The sequence below is a fragment of the Miniopterus natalensis genome, chromosome 2 (genome assembly GCF_054644295.1).
Source record: "Miniopterus natalensis isolate mMinNat1 chromosome 2, mMinNat1.hap1, whole genome shotgun sequence".
NCBI classification, from domain to species: domain Eukaryota; kingdom Metazoa; phylum Chordata; class Mammalia; order Chiroptera; family Miniopteridae; genus Miniopterus; species Miniopterus natalensis.
In genome coordinates, this window is record NC_142082.1 from 145,641,579 (window position 1) to 145,647,917 (window position 6,339).

The 6,339-nt window shown below is 39.7% G+C and overlaps 1 pseudogene; it reads right to left on the bottom strand.

Annotated features, from left to right (window-relative positions):
* Positions 1–1,674: 1,674 nt before the first annotated feature.
* On the bottom strand, positions 1,675–2,129 carry LOC107528136 (ubiquitin-ribosomal protein eS31 fusion protein pseudogene; annotated as a pseudogene).
* Positions 2,130–6,339: the final 4,210 nt, after the last annotated feature.

Consider the following 6,339-nt stretch of genomic DNA (forward strand, 5'->3'; position numbering starts at 1 on the left):
AATGTGCATTAACTAATTGACCGTGGTAGCGATGCTGGTCTGCTCAGATGAAAACTTTCTATTAAAACTTGAGTCCCCCTTGTAAGGAAAAGGGCCCACAGACTAATCACGCAGCCTTTTAAAGAGATTATAAAAAGCACTGGGGTTTGCCTGCCTATTCAGCTGCGGGCCTGATGAAACTTTTGTGATGGATTTGGGAAACCTATTATTTTGTCATAGCTTAAGGAAAAAGCCGTGGTACCCTTTGATGGTTCCAGAACGAGAACTTGTGAAACCATGGGATTAATACAAAGTGGTAGAAAACAATAACAGTCTCACAGCTGGACCATCTGGTGGGTTACGCAGACATAACTGAGTGTCGCTGAACAGCTACCATAAACCACCCGATGAAGATAAGCGCCAGCGTCTGCTTCTAACTTTCCAAGGCTTAAATTGCCTTTAGTTCCTGAAGTTCTGTAAATGGTCTCAGAATCTTCCAAAATGTGACCTTTTTAAACAAATTATGATGCTAATAGACTTTAGGACAAGGATCTGACCCCTTCGTGGTCAATCCTGTGCCAGTAAAGCATGTGTCCTTCTTCAAATAAATGTCATAGGCTCTCACTTAGACACTATCCTGTTTAAAGAACATCTTCTGCTTTTATGTTTCTTATTTTTAAAGCTTTTTCTTTTTTAAGCAGAGCCTAGTGGGTACAAGAATACCTCTGATCCCACAGTGCCAGTGTGTGAGTCCTGGCTCCACCACGTACTGGCTACGTGGCAAATTACTTATCCTTTTGGGTCTCAGTTTTCTAATCTTAAAATGTGGATAATATTAGCACTTAAGCCCGGCTGGCGTGGCTCGGCGGTTGAACATCGACCTGAGTCAGGAGATTGAGGTTCAATCCCCGGTCAGGGCACATGTCCAGGTTTCGGGCTCGATCCCCAGCAGGGAGCCTGCAGGAGGCAGCCGATCAATGACTCTCTCTCGTATCATTGATGTTACTATCTCTCTCCCCTTCTCCTCTCCCTGAAATAAATAAAAACATATCATTCGTTATATATATATATACACACACACACACGCACACACACACACACACACACACATATATATGTACACACACACTTAACCCATATTGTTGTTGAGAGAAATAAATAAGTTAATTAAGAGCTTAGAACACTGCCTAAAACATAGTAATTTTAGTCATCACTGTAACAATAATAATCATTATCTTTATTAGTAAGTAGAATTGGAAGTAGCCTCATTCTCTGGTTCTTTCTTGATTGCCAGTACAATGGTTCACACATAAAGAGATCTCAATCATAGTTAACTAATAAATCCAGATATTATGTCAATATGAACAATAGTAACAACAATGAAAACAACTCGTTTATTGTGCTACTATCACGTAGCAGGCATTATTCTAGATGCTTTACACAGTCAACAGGTTGTTAAGTGACTGATGGCTGACGAAGATATTGGGGATGCAGCAGTGAACCACAGACTTGGCTCCTGCCCTATGAAGTAGCTATTCTTAGCATTCTTTTGTAGGTGAAGAAACAGAAGCTCCATGGATTTAACTTGCTTATTGCCATAGTGTTAGTAAGTAGCAGCTTCCTGACCTGAAAGCCCAAGTTCTGACATATATGTATATATATTTTAGTTCATGTCTTTTATTAACTCATATACAATTACTTGTCTTCTGGTTTGTTGAAGCAACAGGTCAGACATTTGCCACAACAACGTCTGTCAAAGTGTCTGGCCATAAAAAGTCCAGCGCCACATTCACCTGAAGGGCACTCCGGACAAGGTGACCGATTTTGCCGTTCTCACACCCCTTGCACTATGTCAGGGCAGCCAGCTTAAGCTTCCTTCCCTTAGGCTCATTCTCCTTGGGAGTGGTGTAAGGCTTCTTCCTTCTCTTAGCACCACATGAAGAAGTCTCAACACAAGACGAGTGGACTCCTTTTGAATGTTATGGTCAAAGTTCATCCATCTTCCAGTTGTTTGCAAAGATCAGTCTTTGCTGATCAGGAGGAATTCCTTCCTTATCCTGGATCTTGATCTTCACATTTTCTATTGTATCCGAGGTTTCAGCCTCAGGAGTAATGGTCTTCCCTGTAAGGGGTTTCATGAACATCTGCATCTTGGTGGTATTTCCACTGCAGATAGTGGATTGGAAAGGAAGAGCCTTGGTTTAACACCAAAGTCTTTGAGATGCAATAGTACAAGCCAAATTTGGGGCATTTTGAGCACTATAAAACATAATGTTGATAATGGGTTATAATATATTGAATAATTTTTTAAAACCCATGAGTCATAAAGGGGGGGTGCGATGGAAGCAAAAAAAACCCTCTTTCTTTGAAGGAGAATGAAAGGATACGTAGACAGGATAATGGAGATAAAAGGCAAGGGTTAATAATATACCCTAAAACTTACACAGGGTTAACGTTTATTGTGGGTCTGATTATTCACATAGACTCAAAGTATCACCCCAGAGGTTACTTATAATTATAAAGGGAAGAGATCCCTTTGTGGGCTTGCTCAGTGGGATGCAACTGAATCTTTGCATTGAACTTCTGAGAGTCCACTCCTACCCTGTGATTTAAATTGCCTACGTCCTTCCAGCTCACTCTGTCTACTTTAGGGCATTCCCCTGGGTCTGTGAAAAACCAGAAAGTTTGAGAATCAAGCTGGTGAATTCTAGGAGAGGAAGAGAGAAACTAGAGAGGTTCACGTCTATGCATTAGCCAAACTGCTTTTCAAAAGCACCTTGCATCATAAAACTTTTAAGTAGTCGAAGAGAAAAATGTGTTTATTTTTACTGTTTACTAAATACAAATCTATGGATAAGCATTTGGAATACTACTTGTGTTCAGAAATTGCTCTGGGACAAAAGGATTAAAGCAGAGAATCCCAAAGAAATTGAGCATTTGGTTTCTGTCTGTATGAATCAGGGTTCTCCAGAGAAACAGGACCAATAGGATAAGATTTGTTTTAAGGAATTGACTCACATGATTATGGAGGGCTAGCAAGTCCCAAATCTGCAGAGTAAACTGGCAGGCTGGAGACCCAGAAAAGGGCCAGTGCTGTGATTCAAGCCCACAGGTCATCAGGCTGAAGACTCAGGAAAGAGTCAGTGTTGCCCTTCAGGTTCAATTACCTCTTGCTCTGGGGAGGTCAAGCTTTTGTTCTATTCAGGCCTTCAGCTGATTGGGTGAGGCCCACTCACATTATGGAGGACATCTGTTTTACTCAAAGTCCACTGATTAAAATGTTAATGTCATCCAAAAACACCCTCATAGAAACATCCAGAATTATGTTTGACCACATATTTGGGCACCGTGACCCAGACAATTACACATAAAAATATCCATACACGGTATATTTTATAAAAAAAAATTTCCATTACAGTTGACATATAATATTATTTTGTATCTGTTTCAGGTGTACAGCTTAGTGGTTAGACATTTATATAATTGACAAAGTGATTCCCCCAGTAAGTCTAGTACCCACCTGGTACCATACATAGTTACTACCATATTAGTATATGAAGAGAAAAGCGTGGGGTGACACACAAAACAATAGAAATGAGTGACTAAGAGCAGGTTTTAGATTCAGAAGACTTGAACTTAAATCCTGCTTCCACCCCTTGGTAAGTGGGTGGAAACTTTGGGGAAGGTACCACAGATGCTCAAATTAGGTAAACCTGGAAATAAAGCGAGTTTTTATTTTTCCAGTGAGAGGACATTAAATTTTTTTGTGTGTGTCAACTTAAATATATAAACATAAGAGAACAGATTTAAATGTAAGATATAATTGCAATGTTTACATATTTAGTTACATGTACATATTTAAAAATTGATTTTATATGAAAAAACTTCATTATTTTAGAAGTATTGCTTTTTTTAAGTCTCATTCTTCATGAAATACTTTGATTCAAATTCTTCCCCAGCATCTTTAACATCAGTGCCTTTGTCATTCCTTCGGCTACTTTATGAGTTACTGCATAGTTTTTTGGAGTCTCTCTTCACATCCATCAAAATTGTGTGAGAATCCAAACTTTGAATCTCTGTTTGATGCTATCACTGGAAATTGTATCCCATCCCATAAAAGTATACATTTGCATAACAGTAGGAGGTAAATTTTTAAATTCATTAGGTGAACAATTGTTATGTTTACAACATGATCTCTTAGAGTAATTTAAAAAGACTTGAGTTGTCTGGCTAGTGTGGTTCAGTGGTTGGGAATCGACCCATGGTTCGATTCCCAGTCAGGGCACATGCCCAGGTTGCGGACTCAATCCCTAGTAGGGGGCACGCAGGAGGCAGCAGCTGATCAATGTTTCTCTCTCAAAGATGTTTCTCTCTCTCTATCCCTCTCCCTTCCTCTCTCTGAAATCAATAAATATATAAAAAATAAAAAGACTGAGTCATAAGTTTTATTCATTGCCCTCCCAACTCCCAAGTAATCAATAAATCTAGGTTAAATGACTTTGTCTCTTTTTTGTTAAATATATAAATTCTAACAGATTACTTTCACGATCATCCAAAACTAGCATCAATTATCATTTCAGATAAATATATTTTTCTCATACTATTCTGATGTTCAAAGTTAATAACTTAAGCAGTGTCTTATATATAATATATTTGGACATACATGGGACTTATTTTTTTATGGTGATAATGGAAGTAATTGTCTTTTTGGATTATAATGAAGATTAAATGAGATAATTTAAATAAGTTCATTGGTGTAATGCCTGAACATGGTAAGAGCTCTAAAAGGTTTATTATGATGATGATGATGCAATGTAGTAGTATGTTATAGATGTCACTGAGACAGGCCAGTAAGCCAGGACAAGCGGAATAGGAAAACTGAGACAGATAGTTAAACAACAGTTTGCCGCCATCTAGAAAATCTAGATGCCAAGCAGTTTGCAACCACACTTAAGAGTAAATAGTTTGCACTTCTCCCCAACCAGAGGGTAATAGCTTAAATCACCCTACTCAGGGAGACAGATAACAGAAATCCAATTAGTGCCATTTGCTAACCATACCCAAGGACAGATGAAGTTAAGAGAATAAATCTCATTTTGGCTCATCAGCATAAAGTTGATGACTATTCCATTGAAATCCTCCCGGTAAGACCTGCCCTAAATGCCCAGCCTTTAAAACTCCTCAAAACAAAGGTCCTGACTGGTGCATAGTCTCCTTCCAGGGAGCACGCCCTCGCCTCCCCCATCTTTAACCCACAGACATGCATCTCTTAAACTCTAAGGGACCCCATGAGGTTTGCAACCAGGGGAGCAATGGGCAGTGGCAGTTCATCCTGGGCAAAGCCCCTGAGCCTGTCCCCAAGGCCCCTTTTTCTTTTATTTCTTAGTGAGCCGAAGCAGACCAGCCTAGGCTCGTTTCCCCAGCCCTTTCTTGTTTCAGTCCCCAGCTTTCACAAACGCCCTCTGAAATTCATCTGGACTCATATTGTGAAATTTTTCCTGCACCAAGTCAGGAACCCACACACTACCAGCTGCCCCTAAGCAGACCTGTTCAGGACCAAGTCCCCTGTCTGACAATATCACCTTCTTACTCCATAGTAAGTGAGAAACAAAATAAAATGGACTTGGGATTCTTTTCTTCTTTCTCCAATTGTGGATTAGATGCCAGGCTTGTTTTGACTCTGCAGCCTTCCTCCAAGCTGTCAGATTTCACTGAGGTGCATAATGCATCATGACAGTGACCACCAGTTACAGCCTCCTGCTTATAACCCATTAGGACACTACAAAAACTGGTTACGTATGTCCTTCCTCATCTTGCCACATTCAGGCAGCTCTATTTCCCAAGTACGGCAGCTGTTTAGATATCTTACAGGGTCCAAGGTCAGGATCCTGCGCGTATGATTAGTTACCGTGGAATAGTGCTGCCTCCTTCTGAAAGGCCGGAGACTTCGCTCCTTCAATCAGATTAGCCCCTTAGGCAAAATTGAGTTAGATAACAACTTCAGAAGTCACTTTTGTCAAAAAAAAATTTAAAAAAATCTCAAAACACAGATAAAGAGAAAAACCCCCTCAAACCTCCTTGATAATAATAGTAGCAGAACCATTGTTTTAGCACCTCTATAGTTTGTGTTTCAAGGGAGGGGCTAAATAGCTTGTGTCACCCTGTAGGTCTCTCTATATTCATCCTGAAACTGGCCAATTATAAAAATAACACCAAACTTGGAATTTTCCCCATAACTGTTATCTTCTTCATCCCATAAATTTAAAGATCAATCTCAGTACAACCTGTGTTGCAGTTTGAGTTAAGTAGGTGTGATTATTAGGGTGAGTCAGGAGAACCTGACAATGTGATTTCTTGTCA